The sequence below is a fragment of the Chiloscyllium plagiosum genome, unplaced genomic scaffold (assembly GCF_037043375.1).
Source record: "Chiloscyllium plagiosum isolate Xiang-an unplaced genomic scaffold, Cpla_swu_hap1 HiC_scaffold_7, whole genome shotgun sequence".
Classification (NCBI taxonomy): Eukaryota; Metazoa; Chordata; class Chondrichthyes; order Orectolobiformes; family Hemiscylliidae; genus Chiloscyllium; species Chiloscyllium plagiosum.
In genome coordinates, this window is record NW_028270145.1 from 10,400,955 (window position 1) to 10,424,811 (window position 23,857).

General features: G+C 39.8%; 1 protein-coding gene across 1 annotated transcript in view; it reads left to right on the forward strand.

Annotated features, from left to right (window-relative positions):
- kcnh3 (potassium voltage-gated channel, subfamily H (eag-related), member 3) overlaps positions 1 to 23,857 on the forward strand; it is a 771,606-nt gene that overhangs the window by 522,915 nt on the left and 224,834 nt on the right. The gene's annotated exons all lie outside the window — the stretch shown is intronic.

The following is a 23,857-nucleotide window of genomic DNA, read 5'->3' on the forward strand; positions in this document are numbered from 1 at the left end:
GATGCCACTTAAAAATAATGGCAACTTGACAGAAGCTTGACGTATTACCCTAAATCAGTTTTTTAAGCATGTTTGGTTAGCTTAATGTACTTCTCTCTTGTTCTTCATTGTGATGCTTTCGGAAAAAAACTTTTCCCAAAAAACTTGGTCCATAACATCAAGGAAATCTCAACAAATTGTAATTGCAGAGAAGAATAAACTGATAAATCAGTTGACATGCAGAGATACATTGGAAGGAATAGGGACAATGTGAGAAAGAACAGTAGGACAGAGTAAAGAACAGTACAATGTTGAAACAGGGAGAATAAATGGAAAAAATTATATGCACTGGACATAATAAGGGACTAGTATGTTTTTTCTCTCTCTCTCTCTCTCTCTCTCTCTCTGATGTATTAAACATTGTTCAGTAAATCCTGACATATGCATAACAACCATACAGAGCAGTACAGGTCATTTTACTGTCAGCAAAGTGATAGCATTCACCATTGACCTCAAAGAAAACTTTGCACCCCCAGAGGTATGGATTTCCCCTTTCGTATTGTTAGTTTAAATCTGGCACAAATCAAGGAGATTCCAAGTATTTGGCAGAAATAATATCATCAGCAGGGAAGCAACCAGTCACAATTCTCTCAAACATCACCCCACAAAAACTACCCTTCTATTTTTAATATTAGTTTTTAAATAACTAATAAATGATTGGGATGTACACATTGAATTAAGATAGAAACTAAAATATCCGAAGCAAACTTGTAAAATAATACTTCTAAAAGATGTTTTTTAAATCATAGCAGAGATCTTTCACACACTATAAATATAACGTTTGTGCTTTTTCTGGGCCGGAGTGTTGTTCAATAGTAGTTAGAATCTTGACAGGGCATTGAAAACCCAGTTGTATTTCATTCAACATGGTGTAACTTTTACAAGGCTTTTTACAGGGATACTAACAGCACAAAATAGCAATTTTTATCACACTCAAGGACAGTCTCTGTCCCCTCACCTCTGGAATTCAGCGCTCTCCTGACCATGTATGGGCCTATCTCATAATGAGGCCTGTCCTTGCAGATCCAAACTGAGCGTTGGTGAACAAGTTACTGGTGAGTAACAGAGAGGACTGTCAATGATTTATTTCATTACTTTGCTGATGATTGAAAGTAAACTGATAGTACAGTAATTGCCTAGATTTGATTCATTTTTGCTTTTTGGAGCCAAGACTGCAAAATTTGTCTACTTTCCTATTTGTGGAGTAGTTGCTCATGTTGTAGCTAGATTAGAATAGCAGGTAACTTTGGACCACATATCTTAAATATTTGCAGGCAGGAGCTGTCAGGCAAATAGCATTATCCATATCCAGTGGACTCAGCTATTCCTTTTTATTATGTGGAGTAAAAAAAATTGAATAAAAGTATTTTTAACGCTTGTGGCATCATGAGGAGGCCAAGATAGAACAATCACTTTGCACTTCTAGCAGAAGAGTTTTTAAGTATTTCCACATTGTCGTTTGCATTAATTTGCTGAGCTTCAACACCATCAAGGATGTGAATATTCATGGAGATGTCTCCAGCACATAACTATTGTGGCTATTTACCATCTGTGTAGTCCATGTTGTAGCTTCTCCAGGGTAGGCACTTCATATTGACATAGCCTGGTGCTACGAAACCCAGCTGTAATCTCCTTTGTCCTCAATATTAGTGTGTTCCCATGTACTAAGTAACCACATTCAATCGACCTACAACCATACCACACTACAGGGATTGTATGATTATACAAACTATAAATGAGAAGCTGGAGTAGGCCGCTCCACCATTTAATTGGATCATTGTTGATCTAATTTTAACTTCAACTCCATATTTCTTCCTATTACCAATAACCTTTGATCTCCTTGCTTATTGATCATGTATTTTTGGACACTGGCATCACTAAGATAGTTAGTAACTTTAAGAACATAAAAACTAGGAGCAGCAGTAGACAACTCAGCCCCTTGAGCCTATTTCGCGATTCAGTATGATAATGGCTGACCCCATCTCAGCTAAACTCCACTTGCCTGCCTGCTCCCCATAACCCAACCTGTTACTAATTAAACATTTGTCAGTCTTCTCAGGCTTACTCAATGTCCCAGCATCCACCACACTCTGGGTTAGTGAATTCCATAGCTTCACAACCCTTTGAGAAAAGTTATTTCCCTCATCTCTGTGCTAACCCTAAAATCGTGACCTCTCATTCTAGATTGTCCACAAGAGAATACATACTTCATACAACTACTTTGTCAATCCGCTTTAGTGGATTATGTGTGGCAATTAAATCTCCTCTCACTCTTCGAAACTACAGCAAAGTATAGGCTAAACTGCTTAATCACTCTTCATAAGACAAACCCTCATCTTTGGAATCAATCTAATGAACTTCCTCTGAGCTGTGTCCAATATAACTATACCCTCCTCAAGAAAAGGAACCAAAATTGTATGCAATACTCCAGGCACAGTCTCACTAATACCCTTGTACAGTTGCAGAAACACTTCCCAGCCAATTTGCTCCATTCCTTTTGCCATATATACCAAAATACTGTTATGTATGCACCTGCATTCCAGCTTTCTGGGATTCATGCACAAGAACACCCAGATCCCTCTGCACCAAAGCACTCTGAGGTTTCTCTCCATTTAGATAATAAGTTGCCTTTCTGTAGTCCTGACCGAAATGGATATTCCCACATTTATTCACCTTAGACTCTGTCTACCAAATTTCGGCCTTTTCATCGCCCTATCCATATCCATTTGTAAAGTTCATTTTTCTTCAGACCAACTTACTTTCCCAATTATTTTAGTGTCATTTGCACTTATTCAAACTTTTACAAATGCACCTACCTAAAATTAAAATCATTTTAGATGCAGCTGCCACTTGAGTGATTAAATAGGTTGAAGTCCGAAAAAAAAGACAAATTGATCATTCACTTTGCTCTTCACATCTCCCTCTGCATCACTGAATTTGTAATAATGTCAAATGAAAGTCATAATGTGTCCTCTCCACAAATTAATCTCAATTGTGTATACATTAATTGATTACTACTGAAGAAACTAACTTGTGTAAAAGACTCAACAACAACAACCACTGTTGCGAAAAAGGTACAATTCTTGTCAGGTTAGTAGGTGCAGGAATTGGTCCTCACTGCACCTGTTACATGGACAAAAAGCAGTTACAGAGATTCCCAAGTTCAAGGACCGACATCCTGTTACCTGACAGATGCCTGACAACAGTGAATGCAAATTTGGATATCTCAAGTGGCCACTAATATATTAGAGAGCTTGAATATTTGAATGCAGGCTGCTTTAGGTCCCCTTGCTGAAACTGGAATTCAAAGTAGAGCAAGCACCAGATCTACTCTCCACGTCTTCATTGGCTACTGTGGCCTAAGCAGCTGCTGCTAGCAAACTGTCAGTTTTTGTTAAATTGCAAACCATTGTGGTGAAGCCAGGTGGAGTCAAAACCTGTTCATTCCCTTTCTTCTTACTTTTCTACCAGCCTCAATGCCCCAGGATATGACTTGGAGAGCACTATTGGCCAGGTATTGGTTGATATTAATTTTCTAACATTGATGAGTTGCTTGTGGAAGCAGAACAGGATCCAGCAGGTTGTCCCAAGTTATTGAAATTAAGTCCATTGTCTAAACTACAGGCTGCTGTCAGGTATCCTAGGTAGAAAATGTCATTTCTGAAGTTGATGATTAAAAGGTTTCTATTTATCAATAGCTTAAAGAATCTTTTTTGCACCATGTACAATTGCTTGAATGTTTGTTATTTCATAAACCCACTCGCAAAATAGGTCCATACAAATTTCTACTCCATAAATGTGTTTTACCACTAGGAAGTTCAAAACTTTCAGTTATTTCAATGATTCAAGCAACCACTTCAAATTTCAGATATTTTCCAGGACCATCAAATTACTGTCATAGTGTAGGAAACACATCAGCCAATTTACATTTATCAATGTAACGTGATGTGCTTCTTACGCTATAACAGTAATGATCAAATTGCAATGAAGCAAGATGACTGGATAAATTTGTTTGGGGTTGGGTTGGTTGCAGATCACCGAGGGAACTTCCCAGCATTTTTTTTATATGAACAGTGCTGTGGAAATATCTATATCCAGCTGAAAGGTAGCAAGAGCCTTGGTTTAATATCCTATCTGAAAGATGACTGTCGATCACTGCAACCCCATACCACTGTACTGAAGCTTCAACCTGGATGTGTGCTCAAGTTTCTGTAAAGACACTGCACAGTCTCCTGGCTCAAAGGCAAAAGTGTTACCCCCGAGTTGTGGCTGACACTTTACTCTCTTTCAAAACCTGCATGCCAAGGCTACAGTGGCCTTGCTATTCTAGTTAACCATATCATTTAATTTATTTGCATTTGGGCCACATGGAGATACCGGCTGGGCTAGCATTTATTGCTCTGAAGAACACAGTGATGAAAGCAGTGCTGACCTTGGGATATAGAAGCACCAACTGTGATTTGAGGAAGGGTGTTCCAGGATTTTGATCCGGCACTCTAAAGGAGCAGCAATAGGATAATGGAGTTCCCGTGCATTTACTGCTCTTAGCTTTCAAGGTGGTTGAGGTCATGGGTTTGAAAGATGCTGTCAGAGGAACCTTGTTAGGTTACTATAGCACATCTTGATGATGGTGCACACTGCTGCCACAGTCCCTTGGTAATGAAGGACATGAATTTTGAAGTGCCAGTCGACATACTCATTGAGGTCAGTGGAGAGTACTTACACATATCACACTCCTAACATGCGGCTATAGGTGGTATGTAACCATTGTGGGCGGCACGGTGGCACAGTGGTTAGCACTGCTGCCTCACAGCGCCAGAGACCCGGGTTCAATTCTTGACTCAGGCTCTGACTGTGTGGAGTTTGCACATTCTCCCCGTGTCTGCGTGGGTTTCCTCCGGGTGCTCCGGTTTCCTCCCACAGTCCAAAGATGTGCAGGTCAGGTGAATTGGCCATGCTAAATTGCCCATAGTGTTAGGTAAGGGTTAGATGTTGGGGTATGGGTGGGTTACGCTTCGGCGGGTCGGTGTGGACTTGTTGGGCCGAAGGGCCTGTTTCCACACTGTAATGTAATGTAATCTAATCTAATCATTATGGGGATAGGAAGTGAGTTAGTCTCCATTGAATTCCTAGCCTCTGACCAGATATTGGATACATAGTATTTACATGGTTGGTCCAGTTCAGTTCATTGTCAATATCAAGCCCTCAGGATGTTTATGCTAGGGAATTCATGATAGTAATGCCACTGAATATCATGGGGCAATGGGCAGATTCTCTTTCATTGGCTGATTATGCCTACATGGCATAAATGTTACTTGTCATCTGTCAGTCAAAACCTGGATTTTGTCCAGTTTTGCTGCATTTGGGCATGGACTGCTTCCATATCTGAAGAGATGCAAATAACACTGAACGTTGTGCAATCATTAGCGAACATCCCCACTTCTGATCTTATGATGAGAGAAAGGCCATTGGTGAAGTAGCTGAAGATGATTGGGCCAAAGACCATGATGTCCTGGAGCTGAGATGATTAACATCTAATAACCCCCCTCCCCATGTTCCTTTGTCTGAGATATGTTTCTCATAGCAGAGAATTTATGCCAATTTCCATTGACAGCAGTTTTACTAGGGCTCTTTGATGTTTTATTTGATCAAATGTTGCCAAGGTTCCAAAGGCATTCAATCTAACCTCACTCTGTAGTTCAGGTAAACTAAGGGAATGTTTGGCCGTGCATCTCAACTGGGTCCGCAGGGGCCAACCGGACCTCCCAGTCACTGTCCATTTTAATTCCCCTTCCCACCCCTTTTCTGATATGACAATCCTTGGCCTCTTCCATTGCCACAACAAATCAAACCACACATTGGAGGGACAACACCTCATCTTCTGCCTGGGCAGCCTACAGCCTGGAGGACCCAAGTTCTCCAATTTCAAATAACCTCCCTTCCCATCCCTTGACTCCCTTCCCAGCCCCTCCCCCTCCCTTCCACCTCTCCCAGCCACCTACTGGATTCATCCCTCCTATTGACCAACCAGCAACTTGACAAGTGGCACCGCCATATATGGTGCATATATATCTGTAACATTGCTGGGCCCATAGCCTCTGCAGTATCCAGTACTTTCAGTTATTTCTTGATATCATGTACAGTCAGCTGTGATGCTAGGAAACTTCAGTGAAGGCTGAGATGACACATCTGCTTGACACTTCTGGCCAAGGAAAGAAATGCTTCTGCCCTGTCTTTTGCACTTATGTGCTGGAGCTGGGCTTCCCCATTGATGTAGATGGGGTTATCTGTGGAGCCGAAGCATCCTGTTGTTTGCTGCTCCACCACTACTCAAGATTGGATGTGGCAGGATTGCATAGCTTTGATCTGATCTCTTAGTTGTGGAATTGCTTAGATCTGTCTATTGCATGTTGTTTCTATTGTTCGGCATAAGACCATAAGACCATAAGACATAGGAGCGGAAGTAAGGCCATTCGGCCCATCGAGTCCACTCCGCCATTCAATCATGGCTGATGGGCATTTCAACTCCACTTACCCGCATTCTCCCCTTACAAGTAGTCCTGTGTTGTGGCTTCATCAGGTTGACCCCTGTATTTCCAGCACGCCTGGGATGCCCTTCTGCACACCTCATTCATACTGGGTTGATCTCCCACCTTGATTTTAATAGAACATAAAACATACGAAATAGGAGAAGGAGTAGGCCATTCAGCCCCTCCTGCCTGCCCTGTCAATCGGTAGTATAGTATAGTGGAAAAAAAAATCATAAAGTTACAGATTGTTATTGAATATGAGTGTGCTCTGTTCGTGGCTCGCAGCTTCTTGTAGTTGCCAGTTGGAGTTTCTAGGTCTGTTGAAAGTCTATCCCATTTAGCATGATGGTAGTGCTGCACAACACAATAGACAGCCTCCTTAATGTGTGTAAAGACAGGACTTTGTCTCGATATAGACTGTGTGGTGGTCCCTCCTATAAAACAGTCATGGACAGACACACTTGCATTGGGTAGTTTGGTGGGGATGAAGTTAAACAGACTTGTGCCACTTGAGGGTTCCTTTGCTGCCTGTTGGAGGCCCAGTCTGGCAGCTATGTCCTTTAGAAATTGGCCAACTTGGTCTGTCATGTTACTCCCAAGCCACTCATGATTTCGGTCATTGAATCCCCAGTCTAGTATGCATTTATAGTATTTTACAACCACAGGCATTTTATCTGAAGAAAACAGAATTGTTTGCTCGGCTCAGAAGTCTTTGAACTGTTTTGTGGTCATATTACATATACTATGTGATCAAAAGAGGACACTCAACTCATTCACTCCTTTGCTAGCAGCTTTTTGAGCTGCCCAATAATTGCAAATGGTGTTCAGGTTGATATTTTCTCCAGATTAAATGTACAATAATTTGTATCAAGTTATCTAAATGATCTTGCCTAATCTACTTCTGAATTAAGGTAAAAGCAAGGACTGCAGATGCAGGAAACCAGATTCTAGATTAGAATGGTGCTGGAAAAACACAGCAGGTCAGGCAGCATCCGAGGACCCCCTCGGAGGCTGCCTGAACTGCTGTGCTTTTCCAGCACAACTCTACTTCTGAATTGATGCTTAATTAAGTCTATGAGGCTAAATTCACACTTAACAGTCAGTACTGTACTTGATGTCTCAAATGTTCCACAAATGTCCAGAAAAATATCTAAAAACTGGTCGCCTTTTAGAGCCTAATCCACCAAGTAACTGAACATTGGTATGGATCCCATCTTGACTTTTTCCACAACTCTGAGTTAAATCAGAGCGTTCCTGACATATCTTTGTGGCCACACTTTCTTCATAGCTTGAAATAAAAGTGGAATATTTTATTACCAATCGCACAGTACTAACTTCTATAAATTCAGAACCGGTTGAGTTGACAGCTGCAGCTGATCAAATGCATGGCACTCCCATTGTTCCACTAACAGAAATTTGCTTTCCAAGTGATTACAGAGCAGTTAAACAAATGGAAGGACTGCAGCAGCATCTACATCACTATTGAGAGCAGACCTTTTAACTTCATCACTCCAATAAACACATTCACCAAGATACTGAGTTTATTAACTTTGGCCTTTGCAAATTTCATCCCTTCAATAGCTTCTCTGCAAGAATTTGCACAGTGATGCCAGTTCACAAAGAAAAGCATTGAAATCTGTCAATGCAATGCAATATAGTCCCTTTGAGAGATTTTTTAGGCAATATTTATTTATTAGATTGTTGCACTTATTCACTTGTCCTGTTCAGAACATGATCAACATTGTATTGTAGTTTTTCATTAGTGCATCCATTGCATTGCCTTAAAAATCAGACACTTCATTCAGAGATTAAAACGCCACTGCATCACATGCTGTGACTTTTGACACAATCTTCAAATTGTCCTTTCTTCACAGTTGGCCTGCTGAACATTGTGTACATTGCTCTCAGCAACAGAGATTCAAACTGTTGTAGACGTCACCATCCTTTGTATATCAAGGTTTCTGTTAACATAAAATTGCTTGATTGCTGTCACAATGGAGGCACTGTCACAAGCAGTCAGTTTTAAAATTCCTGCAAAGACAGCCTTGTAAGCAAGATTCTGGTCAAAGCTTGAAACACAAAGCCAACATTTTTTGTGCTGAAATATTCGTGCTTTTGCCCACTATCAAGTTATGAAAAAGCAATTTGCACAATTCATCCAGGAACCGTACACTCGACAAATCTGAAGGTGTAATTCTTACTGTATAATTCAAGGCATGATCATGAATACCTTGCATAAAATGCACGGACACTTTCATCATTACTGAAAGGATGACATTATCAATGAGAACTTTCACCATATCTTGGTCTTTTAGCGGCCTGTCTGCTCCATCCTCATCTCATAATCTCCTAGTGTTTTAGTGAACAATAGTAAAGTTCAACCTTTGCTTTGGTGTGATAAACTAAGAATGGCACCCATGTGCATTTTGTGGTCAAATGTCGCGTTAGGTAGTCCAATTTCCAATCCTGCCACATTTCTCCTGTGCTGAACTCACCGCCAGTGCCTGCGCGAGAGTAAATAGTGCATACAACATCATCCGTTTAACAACAAGTGAAAATCTCACTGACCTGTCTGCTCTGTTTCTGTGTTGAAGATGACATTTCGGTTTCAATGACTCCAGAAAGCCATTCCCTTTTGAACTGAGATTGAAGGTTCATTTGTTTTTGTTCTGGACATATTTGAGAATTATCAAGAAAACAAAGCTTTAAAATAGGAAAGAGAAGTGTAACCTGCTCTTTGCGTCACAACACTTGCTTCTGGAATGTCTGCCCACTTCCGGGTCTTTATGGCTTATCCTTATGGTTATGGCTGCAAAGACTGTAAAGACTCCAGAACTTCCCAGCCTTGTTCCTATAGCTTTCAACTCAAGTCCCAAACAGGAATGATGTGACCTAACTTCTTCCCTGATTATCAGATCAGCCAGGATCTCGGCCATGAACAGCAGAGCAGACGTGATGGGCTGAAAAGCCGACTTGTGCTTTTAAGTTTCATGAGCTGCTCAGTCCCAGCTGTGGGAGCAACCTCCAAGTATTCAACTACAGACGCTGCTTAATCTGACTTAACGTTTTTAACCCCTTCACCTTGAAAGGAGAATCCTCAAGTAAGGCAAGCCAGACATAGCCTTTACCTTTACTTTAAATTTTTGAACCTGTATTTTAGCTAGTAACTATACAATTTCTCACTGAAATAACTTTCAACAATTGTTGCGTATTAAACAAATATGCTACCTTGTCCAAAACATAAAGCTGTGCTGCTGGTAATGTTTAAATGGAAACATTCAAAAACTAAAAGAGGGCTACAATCAATCTTCTACAAATTTAAAATTAAGTGGCACAGTGACACAGTGGTTAGCGCCGATGCCTCACATTGCCATGGACTGGGTTTGATTCCACCCTCGGGTGACTGTGTGGAGTTTGCATGTTGTCCTCATGGTTTCTTCCAAAGATGTGCAGGTTCAGTGGTTTGACCATGGTACAAACCCCATATGGGATTACAGGAATCTGGTGGGGGAGAGGGTTAAGTTAGGATGCTCTTCAGAGGGTCAGTGTCAACTTGGTGTGGCTGAATGGCTTCTTCCTGCACTGTGGAGATTCTATGATAACTCTCAGACCACTCTGAGGACACGCCTGGCGTATTCGTGACACATCAATAACAATATTATCCAGGATTTTTTCTTTAAATGGAGAAGTTTGTCCCACGACAAAGTTATCTGTCTGCATTTTGCTTTTAGTTGAGCTCAAACCTTTTCAAAAAAATTCCAAAATTTGTCTTTTGTTTTCCCATTACAGTAGAGGTTTCAGCATTGGAGCTTTTTTCTGATTTATATCATTGAGTAGCTTTCCTTTTTTTTGAGTTCCAGTTAAAATTTTTATTGCATTTTCAAAGGGTAAAGTAGTTGTCATGATCCTTGACAGAATCAGTGTGACTATGGACCTTCTAGAAAGCAGCAAGAAACTAGTGAAGTTCCTCAACTTCTTTTAACTATGGATCATTTTCTAACCGTCTTCAAGAGGCCAAGAAGAAAAGAAAGTGCCTGCAACTTCAAAGAAGATTGTTTTAACAGCTGTGCTTGAACAACACTTCATCTGTTTAAACTAAAATATCACTTTTCTCTCTTGCAGTTGTTACAATTCAATACATTCCTATCATACTGCAAGGCTTTTGTCTAATGAGTTTTTGAGTTCTCCTTCCAGAAGATTTGTTCAGGGATTTGGAGACAAAGAAAAAAGCTTATCTTAAAAATACACCTTTCTGCCAATGTTTTAATTCTGCCTTTTCCCCCTATGTTTACCCAATGGTAGTGATGTTTCTGATCGAGTAATCCACAGATCCATCCAGTCATAGAAATACCCATAATTCTTAAATCAGATTAGACGCTAATATAGGTGTGCAATCCTTTATCTGAAATGCTTGGGACCAGCTGGTTTTTGGAATTCAGAATTTTTTGAATTTCAGAATAAGTGACAGTGTGATGGTGAAATTTTTTTTAAATCTTACCAATCAGCAGATGCGCTGTGAGTAAAACAGGCCCTGAAACAGAATTGAGGCCTGCCAGTGCTGGGCCATGTCCCCACATGTCGCATCTGAGTGACATGCATCGAGTGGGCGTGGAGTTAAGTTCACTATTTGCACACCAAACAACCTTGTTAATGAGAAAAACACCTCACCAAAAAACCTTTGGATTTCGGAACTTTTTGGATTTCGGATAAAGGGTTGTCTACATGTACTAACTGAACTAGCACACATAAAGATTTATAGAGGTAAGAAAAGTGGCTCCATTATGTCTCTCGGATAATCAACACTGGTGTTTATTACAACTGTAGTAAGTACCATCCTGCATCATTGAAATAGACAGAGTTGGAGAAAGGGTTTCATAAAACATTCAACTACCAATTGCCCTGCAGCCATGTGTACAGGGTATGATATCGCTACCTATAGACTAGAATGCTAAACTTGAGGGTTAAATTTTAGAGATAATTGCATCCTCTGTGGTTTTTAAGGTGATTGCTCTGCTTAGTGTCTACATTAGAGTTGTAAGGTCTTCAGAGCCTGCAGGTTACTATCCAGTATTTAGTCCAGATGCCGCAGATCTTGTGACTGATGCTTAATTTCACCATGTCCATTGAAAAATAATTGTTATTCAGAGACCGAACCTAGGATCTCTCTGGTAGTAGGAATGACACCAGTGTGCTGTTTCCTCAAATTTAAGGCTAGTCTATTGCACCCTGTAATTAAGGATTCTGAAATGTATCCACTCCTTCAAGGTCTGGATGGGATTTGGCCTCATCCGCTCCATTTTCCAATTCAACATTATACATACTAATGTATACTATTTTGGATACCTATGAATCATACATTATGGAACTGAAGTATTTCAAAGGCAGGAAAAGTTTGAAGGGGGGTGTCTTCCAAACCTACAAAGACACTATTTGCACTGTATGAGTTACAGCAGTCCCTCCTGCAAATGTAGCCAATTCTTTTGTTATTGGAGAAAAAGCAAATCTTACCAACGTCCACAAACTGTCACCTATCGTGTATTTGAGAATCCATAGGATTCAAACGTTTTTGAAAAAAATTCTTACGAAGCTTCCTACGAAAAGATTCACAGCAGCTGATCCTTGCAGAAGCCTTCCTTGATCACCTTACTATTGTAATTCAGGTTATTCAAGATTTGTGACACCAATTCTTATTAAATTTTGCAAGAGAAATGCTCTTCCAGGAATCAAATGATGCAGATTCAGCAGAAGAAGATTCAGCATTCTGCGCTCAAAGGTGCCACCAGAAAAGTCTTCTTTCGCTGTGCTTATAATGAATTTCCAATGGCTATTCTTTTACTGCTAATTTTTGAATCTCTCTGAAGATTGCTCTGGTAATGTCATTTTATTAATAAAATGTGAGCAATTGAACAATGATCTACAGCCTTTATTAGGTAATTTGTCCATTGTAAAAATAGGCTCTGGAATTTATAGTCTGACTTCAAACAGACCATAAGCTCTTGGACCTATTAATCACACAGTGAATTAACTGTGAATGGTTGTGAAATCAGCCCTGCAGCCATAATCCTGTAGTAATAACCCACTATCTTAAGTCAGCAGACAGAAATAGTAAAGACTTTTTTTTTAAAAAACACTCAGGTAAGTTTATTTTTCAAATACTTAAAGAGGAGTTTCAAATACCTTGAAAACTTGATAGCGCACATTGACAGCTCTGCTGACAGTTCCAACAGTTCTTTTGGCAGAGTTATTGACACAATCCCAACAACCTGAACTCTTCCAAACTGATTCTGCACATTCATGTCCACGTTTATGTACATTCATGTCAATAATTGTATGAGATTGCACTTCCCCTTGTCCAAAGGGCACCCAGTCCTCTCCCAGAGATACCTGCTACTATACCCAAAAGAATGCTACACCTCACCAAAAACACAGATGGCTTTAGAATTTCTCTTTCATTGCCTAAGTAGTACAAGTTGGGGTGTTTGATATCCTACTAGTGAAAACCAGATCAAGCCATGGTAGCTGCACAGCAATAGGCAATCACAGGTGTACAAATGTGTACCTGCACATTTCCATTACCACTCCACCTCCTGCCAAAATGATAGGTGCCAGATTCAGAGCTGGAGCTTCCAGATTCACACCAGCACTTCCATTTTCTGAATGATGGAAAATCTCTATGCCTACATGAAAATCCAGGCACTAGAATAATGGGGAAGGGCAATGTATTCATACTTACAGTAATGGAATCAAGGGTTATGGGAAAAGGCTGAAAATTGGAGTTGAGGATTGTCAGATCAACGATGATCTCATCGAATGGCAGGGCAGTGTAGAGGAGTTGAATTGCTTACTTTTGCTCCTATGTTTTATGATCCTATGGTCTAGTCCCATCAGGGCCCAGGTGATTGAGTATTCAGGTCTTTCCTTCTGGACTGATGATTTGAAACCTCATGGAGTATCATTTTAACAAACATTTAGTATAAGACACTAAGCATTAAAAGCTTGCTAAGTTTGGTTTTATTTTCGGTTCATAACATCCTTTGAACCCTTAAGCAACTCTAATGAAGTCCAAGTTTCTGTTTTGTATAACTCAAAGAAACAGCATGAATTTTTCAAATGTGTTTTCTAGTGTCAAATAGAACCCTTGTACTCCTTATTGGTATTCTTTTAAGCTTTAGGTATGTTAATTTCAGTACCACCTATAACGTGGTTTTACATTGTTTACAGTCTATCACCCCTTCACTTGTAGGATTAAGCACACTAACTGTTTAGCAGAAATCTGAGCCTCCACTAATTGGACTGGCTAGCTGTGTGTGAAATATTGAGCAAAAATGAGATGCTTTCTCCTTCATTTTTTCTTGTTGCGAAGGTAATAAAAGTAAATCTTTATCAGGTTTCCTCTGCTGTTTTTGGATTTTCTTGCTCTTCCTGTGGGGAAGAAATTGACAATAGCTAGAGCATTTAACAGCGAGAGTTCAGTGCGTAGAGAATTGTGTGTGCAGAAAACCACTTGCAGGAGACTAGCTTTTGAGGAAGGGCTTGTTTGTGATTATGATACCTGGGGGAAAAAAGCTAGTGAGCAAGACTAAATAATAGCGGTAATTATTTGTATCTTAATTGGCGATAGGGTTTGTTGCACCAGCAATATCTCAGAATCTGGTGAAACCCATGGTGACTGAACCTTACCAATTGTACACATTAACATTAATAACAAAATTGATTTTCTCCAGCCTTAGCCATTCTAAGTTGTCTAAATGAATTCTGGAGATTGTATTGAATTTCACGGCATGTTCCCTGTGCCCATCTGCTAACCGAAGGTCCACATGAGGGTTAATTCTGCAGGCTAGAAACATGCAAGCTCCTGGCTTATGAAGCTATTCCACAAACAGAAAAAGACACAATTTCCCTGTCATTCTAAGAAAATGGCAGCTTTTCCTGTTCTCTTAGCTGGTGCCTACATTTCTCGTTCAAGTGACACCATGAAAAACAGATTATTTCATTATTAACTACATCTGCTTTTTGTGGAATCTCAGTTTGCCAAAATAAAAGGCTGCTGTCTTCACCGACTTGGCAACATTGACTGCACTTCAAAATAATTCATTTCTAATGAAGTACTGAGGGATAAAAGATCATTCCAATTCACATTCTTTGAACTTCTATTACGCTACATACTTTTGATAAATAAGATGTCTTCGATCCTCCACACAAGTTTCAGACAATATTTTGATGCTTGGAAAGTGATACATTTGGAGAATGTTTTCACTTGCCTTGACAGTAATTCCGGACAATCTCACAAAGAAAGGCAAACACACTTTAATCACCAGGAAAACATGTATGAAGTCCTCGGAACCATCTTGGTACATGCTTTTTGAGCAGAAAAATGTACCTTGCAAACAATTCCTCAGTAAAAATGGAAACCTAGAACCCTTGAGATTTGCTCTGAATGTCCAGATACAAATCTCTTTACCTTCTCTTTGTCAAACAAAAAAGTTTATTTTGTTTATAATTAGCCTATACCTGCTAATTAGTAAGTATTTACTATTTATAGTAATAAAAGTCAGAATCAAACAAGTTTCCCTTATGTTTAGAAAATAAAACTGGATAACTTTTATTGTACTTGGCCCTGCGTAAGTTACATAATATAATATGCTCTGACCTTCACAACTCTACACTCAGAATTCTCATTCAGTCTCTCACTCTCTCTTTCTCTCTCTCTCTCTCTCTCTCTCACACACACAAACACAAATAGATTTGAGTGAGGAAGGTGCTTTTAAGCAGTTTAGATTCCAGTAGAATTAAAGTCATATGCAGTTTCTCGTGGGTTGTCTGCCTTCAGGCTGACTTTGGCAGAACTCCCGCTTTTACTTGGTGGTTATAATGCTTCCAGCATCAAGGCAGGACTGATGAGGGGGAGTCAACATGGTTTTGTGCATGGGAAATCATGTCTCACAAACTTAATTGAGTTTTCTGAAGAAGTACAAAGAGGATTGATGAGGGCAGAGCGGTAGATGTGATCTATATGGACTTCAGTAAGGTGTTCGACAGGCAGAACTAGCCATTTGGATGCAGAACTGACTCAAAGGTAGAAGACAGAGGGTAGTGGTGGAGGATTGTGACCAATGGAGTGCCACAACGATTGGTGCTGGGTCCACTACTTTTCATCATTTATGTAAACGATTTGGATGTGAACATAAGAGGTATAGTTAGTGAGTTTGCAGATGACTCCAAAATTGGAAGTGTAGTGAAGGAGGTTACCTCAGATTACAAAGGGATCTTGATCAGATGGGCCAATGGGCTGAGAAGTGGCAGATGGAGTTTAATTTGGATAAATGCTTTGTGCTGCATTTTGGGAAAGCAAATCTTAGCAGGACTTATACACTTAATGGTAAGGTCCTGGGGAGTGTTGCTGAACAAAGAGACCCTGGAGTGCAGGTTCATAGCAGCTTGAATGTGGAGTCGCAGGTAGATAGGATAGTGAAGAAGGCATTTGGTATATTTTCCTTTCTTGGTCAGAATATTGAGTACAGGAGTTGGGAGGTCATGTTGCGGCTGTACAGGACATTGGTTCGGCCACTTTTGGAATATTGCATGCAATTCTGGTCTCCTTCCTATCAGAAAGTTATTGTGAAACGTGAAAGGGTTCAGAAAGGATTTACAAGGATGTTGCCAGGGTTGGAGGATTTGAGCTATAGGGAGAGGCTAGGGCAGTTTTCTCTGGAGCATTGGAGGCTGAGGGGTGACCTTGTAGAGGTTTATAAAATCATGAGGGGCATGGATAGGATAAATCAACAAAGTATTTTCCCTGGGTTGGGGGAGTCCTGAACTAGAGGGCATAGTTTTAGGGTGAGAGGGGAAAGATATAAAAGAGACTGAAGGGGCAACTTTTTCACGCAAGGGTGGTACATGTATGGAATGAGCTGCCAGAGGAAGTGGTGGAGGCTAGTACAATTGCAACATTTAAAAGGCATCTGGATGGGTATATGAATAGGAAAGGTTTGGAGGAATATGGGCCGGGTGCTGACAGGTGGGACTCGATTGGGTTGGAATATCTGGTCGGCATGGACGAGTTGGACCGAAGGGTCTGTTCCTATATTGTACATCTCTATGACTGTATGACACTATGAATTCTTTCAAAAAGCTATATCTGCAGATCCTGACAAATTCATTATCCGCAGACAGGCTTCACAAGCACATGATAGGTAGGGAGGGGGTGGGGGAGAGAGAGAGAGAAAGAGAGAGAGAGAGAAGGTGATTCATACTCTTAGTCTTTTCTCAGCTGCTTCCCTTGTTCTGCAGAAAAAGCAGGTGCTTACAACACCAAAAGGTCATGTTATCTCATGACCTTCTCTCTCCAGCTCATGTTATGTCAAATAATGTCAAGACCATCGGATTCCATTTGTAGCCTGATTAAATCATGTCTGGGAACATCTCTCATCCAGGGCTTAAATTATTTGTCTCCATCCAGTTAAATGGATGTTGCACTAATGGAATAGAAGATGTTATTTCATCAACATTCTCCACAGGTCATTGTCTTTGGTGCTTTTTTGCATTCCATCCCAATGGGAACCTGTAAGATGAATTGGTCTAAATTGTGCAGCCATCTTTATCTGTCAGGCCAAGTCCCTAGAATACAGATTTAGTTGTTATTTTTTAAAAAAAATCAATTTGGAGTTTCCAGTCAGTAGATTCAAATATCAGTTTTTGAACTAAAAAACACAATTTATGAGAACTAAATTGAATACTAAATTATTACCAAGTTTCACAATGCTAAAGAAAGTAATGATACCCTGTCTTTGTATCAGTGACAGGAATTAACTTACTATAACACTATTGGAATTAATTCATTTGCTTCACAATACTTGGTTATTGAAGGTTCCCCCTGACTGCATAGACTCTCATTTTAGGGTGTTCTTTTTTGTCTTCAAATGCTTATTGCTATTTCCATTTCCTTCCATGTGATTTCCTTCTAATCATTCACTATATCTTTCATTTACACATTTTCTAATCAGCATGTTAAGAGATGTTTTTACACATCCCCTGAGCAGGTGGGACTTGAACCCAAGCTTCTTGGCTCAGAGGTAGGGACAGTACCGTTACATCATGAGGACCTCTGGTACTTTTTATTTTCCATCTTTTATTTATATCCTGAAGTACTCTTACGACAGAATGGTTTTTCAATCACCAAATCACTCGTAGCTTTTTTTCATCTATTAACCATGACCAATAAATCACCCATGTTTCCAATTGATTAACTTACATGTAAAGTCCATTGAGGGAAATGCAGGTCATCAAAGATGAGAGAGAGTCAGGGAGAAGAGGGGAGGGGGCTAGTGGATACATTTATTATTTATTTCACCTCTTCATGAGGTTTGCATTTGGGAATTTCCCACAGTGGACCAATTAACACAAACAATGTGGAATGCAGGCACAAATGTCTTTTCTATCACTATCATCGGGCTATACTGAGACAATCCTCTGACCATGGTGCTAAAGCAGGAAGACCTTGGAATGATGACCAGGCTGCCCAAAACCCAAGCTGAGCCAATCTCATGATATTTACGTAAAAACATAAGAACTTGGAGCAGGAGTAGGCCATCTGGCCCTTTCAGTCCGCTCTGCCATTCAATAAGATCATGGCTAATCTTTTCATGACCTCAGCTCCACTAACCTGCCCTCTCACCATATTCCTTTAATTCCTTAACTGTTCAAAAATCTATCTATCTCACCTTTTAAAAATTCAATGAGGAAGCCTCAATCACTTCACTGAGCCGGGAATTCCACAGATTCACAACCCTCTGGGTGAAGAAGTTCCTTCTCAACTCAGTCCTAAATCTGCTCCCCCTAATTTTGAGGCCATGCCCTCTTGTCTTAGTTTCACCCACCAGTGGAAACATCCTCTCTACTTCTACCTTATCTATTCTCTTCATAATTTTATATATTTCGATAATATCACCCCTCATTCTTCAAAATTCCAATGAATATTATCCCAGTTTACTCAATCTCACCACATAAGCCAACCCCCTCAACTCCGGAATCAACCTAGTGAACCTCCTCTGCACCCCCTCTAGTGCCAGTACATCCTTTCTCAAGTAAGGAGACCAACACTGCACATAGTACTCCAAGTATGGCCTCACCAGCACCCTATACTGCTGCACATAACCTCCCTACTTTTAAACTCAATCCCTTGTGCAATAAAGTACAAAATTCCATTTGCCTTCTTAATTAACTGTTGCACCTGCAGACCAACCTTCTGTGTTTCATGCATAAGGACACCCAGGTCCCTCTGCACAGCAGTAAGTAGAAATGTTTTACCATTTAAAAGTAGTCCTCTTTACTGTTATTCCTACCAAATAGATGACTTCACATTTATTAATATTATATTCCATCTGCCAGACTTTTGCCTACTCACTTGAAGTATCTATATTCATCTGCAAAGTTTCACAGTCTTTGGTCTACTCTTCATCTTAGTGCCATCCACAAATTTTGACACACTATTCGTGGTCCCCAACTCCAAATCGTCTATGCAAATTGTGAATAATTTTGATCACAACACTGATCCCTGAAGTACACCACTAGTCACCGATCGCCAACCAGAAAAGCACTCATTTATCTCCATTCTTTGCTTCCTGTTGGTTAACTAATCCTCTATCCATGCTAATACATTGCCCGTAAATCCTTGTATTTCTATCTTATGCAGCAGCCTTTTGTGCAGCATTTTGTCAAATACCTTTTGGAAATCTAGATACACCACATCCACTGGGTCCCCATTGTCCACTATGTTCATAATGTCTTCATAGAATTCCAGTAGATTAGTCAAGCATGACCTACCTTTTATGAATCCATTTCCCTGTTGTGTTCATGGTAAACTCATGATCTAGATTTGGTTCACCTGTAAGAGTTTGCTGAATACAGTGGACAGGAAAAAGGGCATATTAATTATTAAATGATGGCATTTGAGTTTTATGGAGCAGAAAGAGACAGTAACAGAAGCAGGACAGAAATGATCAACTCAATTTTTAGAACCATTTTGGAGATCTTTTTTGTAAAGCATGGCAAAATGATATTGTCCCTTATTTTGCTCTCAACAAAAGGCATCAGCTATTTGGTGAGATGTGGTACTCAAGATAATTGCAGTCAAAACCAAAGTACTTGTCCACAGGTAGAAAATAGGTTAATAGCTTCTTTAAAGCTGTCTAGGTGAGCTAGCTAGAGCACCACTATAAACATCAGATGAACAAAGGAGACAGCCCATCAATGCTAACTTTACTGCACACTGAGCATGTAAGCTAAGGTCTGACAAAGATCTTTGTAAACCATACATGCTTTCTCAGACTGCAGAAGCATGCACTTTATTATTAGAAGTTCAACCAAACTGTCTTCATATAATTGATTGGCATAATGTTTCCACATCGAAATCTCATGGCATGACTGTCCATGGCTAAGCTTGTTCGGATACTCAGTCACAATCTGTTACAGTCATTAACACTCAAACGTGAGTGGCTGCATGTACAGTATCTGGTTTATTATTTAATATTTCAGCAAACAAAAAAGAAACCTGCCTCAAAGTATTTTTCATCTTTAAAGTAGAGAGCCCTGTAGTATTTAGGAAAGAACGTAAACAAGCAAAAAACATTTACACTCATGGTATCGTCAGAGTCTGCATCAGCCTCCCACCCTCATCGCTCCTGTGGTTCACTGAGCAAAAGCACCAAAGAGGAGCACAGTCATTCAGAGAGAGCTCAGCTTCAGTCACTAGGTTGTACGGAAGTAGCACGTGCTAGAGTGTTGTTAAGGTTAGTGTTCTTTCCATTGCTTGGAAGAATTAATTCAGAATTCCCATTCCTTAGCTCAGCTCAATGATCTGCTTTGAATGTTTGTGAAGTGTCTATGGGCTCAGAATCAATGCCTGTCAGCACCCACCATGTACACAGACAAAAATGAAAGGTTGGTCTTTATTAAGACAAGCTACTCATGGCCTGTCAATATTCAGGTAACATGGTAAAAAAATCAGCCCAATTGGAACAAGAAGGAACAAAAAAAAATGCAGTGCACTCTTGTAATCAGTCTCTGTAGTAAAACTGAAGAATACAATGTGGTGACCACAACATGTATAGCAAACCTTGTGGGAAATTGCATTATAAAAACATGCTTGCAAGATTGTCTTTTATTTGTGGTTCAAACTCAGTTTTGGCACCAGAGTTGGAGTTTGTTATTTTTTTTCTTTTTCAGCCATTCTCCTAGAATTAAATTGATTGCAGTGTTTCCGAGAAATTGAGCTTTTCTTGGCTCCACAATTAAGATTCCCTTATGAAGATTTAGGCCACCTGAAATCTGTGCTCTGTTCAGTTCCACTGAAACAATGCTGAGAGATTATGTTCACAATATTCCAAACAATAGGGCAGCTTATAGGATGGCATGAGTGGGACAAGTACTTGCTTGACAATTTTGGAGGCGGGCTGTGAATAATAAATTTAGAATTCAAATCCTTTTCCACGATTTAGATGCAGAATCTATTACCTTCCAGCTAAGTATAGGAGTGAGAATGCAGTGAACTTGAGGATGTCCTCTGCTGCTAATCTATGTAATCAAATTGATACTAAAGATTGAAGGATATTTTCAAAGTAAAGCAAGAAGATTAAACGAAGTAAATCAGGAAGCAAACCAGCAAACCTTATTATCACACTATCTGCTATTACACATAACCCACTGTTAGCCTCTAACAGTCCCCATTAATAGCTATCCATCCTCCTAATCTGATCATTATTCAATCTTGTCCAACTGTTTATTTTTAGATTAGATTACTTACAGTGTGTTCTTCTCTGTCTTTGGGCTCTATTTTCACCTATCATTTATTCCTTCCCCCTTCCCCCATCCTACCTCTGTATAAGAACCACCATTTTTCTAGCTACCATCAGTTCTGACGAAGGGTCACTGGACCTGAAACGTTAACTCTGCTTTCTCTCCACAGATGCTGCCAGATCTGCTGAGCCTTTGCAGCAATTTCTGTTTTTGTTTCTGATTTCCAGCATTCGCAGTTCTTTCTGTTTTTAAACCAGGAAGATGCCTGACCAAAATACCTCTATCAACCGTAGCAAAGGCAAATGAATTACTTCAGGAAGCAATAACTATACTGCTGCCTCACAATCCTGTTTTGCTGGGCTCACTCGTACCCAAGTGTATAATTTGCTAGTACCATGCAAAAGTGACTACGACGTTAAAGGGCATTTTCGTTAAATATGACAATATAACGAGATTGGGAAATACTTAAATGATGTGTGTGGTTTGTTTCAGTTATTTGGGCTCCAGCCATTCTTTTTATCAGGAACCTTTCCTCTGGTACCACATTATTTCCAATGTCAGCAGAGAGACAGCTTAGTGGAAATTACATAGTTCCTATCAAGAAATCTAATTTTGATTGCTTTTGATCCATATCTTTGACTATCCTTAATGACTTGAATAAGTGCTTCTGCGGAAACAAAGAAGCTCTACACCATCTAGGCAAACCAGCCTGTTTGATCTGTTCAACATCCACCAATGTAAATGTATATTCCTTCCATCACTGCTGCACTTTGTCTGCACCGTCTACAGGATGGACTGCAGCTACTCCCCTAAGCTCATTTCAACAGCATCTCCCAAACCCCACAATCTAGAACCACAAAGGGAACGTGCACACAATGACACAAATTCTTGCAAGTTCCATTCCAAGCCCTACACCATCCTGATTTGAAACTTCATCGGTACTCCACTCCTGCTGGGTTAAAATCTTGGAACTCCCTTCATAACAGTTACTGTGTGTGTCCTTAAGCCACATTGACTGCAGCAAAGAAAGTGGCTCACCACCAACTTCTCAAGAGCAGTTGGGGTTCTCAACAAACTCTGGCCTAATCGGTTACACTCACATCCATTGGACTAATTAAAGAAGGGCAGACTATAAAATTGACTCCTGCAGCAGGTTATGGCCTTTTGTAATTAGGAAAACACTAGATATGTTGTTGAATTGGATGATCTTGAAGCATATTTTTGAAGAGAGTTTTTCCTATATCCTTCAATTTAATTTGTTGCATCTTTACTTATTGGATATGTGTGCCGATAACAATGTCAGTAGTGAAGAACAAATTAATAATAGCACCAATAATGTATCTTTTTAATCAATAACATTTAAGGATTGAGACAGAAATGGAGGAACAGCATAGAAGGAACTGGAGTGGGTGAATTAGAGTCACATCAGGTGCCGAGAGAGAAATGAAATTGGATAAAGAGAAAGAGAAAAAGACAAAAAATAGTAAACATTTCCTTTTCAGGATTTCACCTTCCATCACAATTGGAATAAGTGTGAGATTTGACATTTCATATCTGAATACAGAGCCAGGGAAAAAGTGGGGTTGGGATGTTGGGGAGCTCAAGGATATTCCAGTTTTGATGAAAGATCTTCGACCAGATGCTTTTGTCCTTTTTCTTTTCCTGTATGCTGCCTGACTTGAGAATTTTCTCTTGGTATTTCATATTTCCATCAAATACATAATTATGGATGATGTTTTAATGATTGATGAGAGTTGCTTGATATAATTAATCCAAAGTCTGCATTTGTGCTGTTATAAAAATAAAGAACATACAATCACTGATTCAGTCAAAATCAAGTCCAACTAAAAGCATAATCTCTTTGTAGCCCCTTATAACATCCAGAGCAAATGTTCACTCCCTTCTGTTCCTTGACAACCACTTGGTTTCTGTGATTGAATTTTTAAACCCTCGCTTCACAGCTTCCACTGACAGTTAAAAAAGAGTTTCCTAAACCAAGGAACGGTGTCTTTTCAAACAACTGGGTATAATAAATTATTTATCTGCTTTTAAAATTCTTTTTTTGTAGTGTCATTTGCTGTACATCTTTAGTTGTCCTTGGTAAAGTGGCAGTTGGCTGCTGCAGTCTTTGTGGTGTTTGGAATAGAATTCTAAAATTCGGACCCAGTGAGCAATGACCATAGAGTTGCAGAGTGTGTGGTTTGAGGGAACATGCAGGTGGTGTGGTTGTGCTATGTATCTGCTGCCCTTTTTATTCCAGGTAGTAGAGATCACAGGTTTAGAAGATGCTGCCAGATATCCATTTGTTAGCTACTGCTATGCATTCTGTGTTAGGGTAGTGCTAAAATATGCACCATCAGTTTCAACTTGCATAAACTGATTTTAATACCAGGGACATTGAATGGACTAAGGCAGTTTTAAAAACTGAAGAACACTGACTTAAGATGACTATAATGAGCAATTAAGCCAGGTAAAGCCAAGTTTCATTAGTTGTC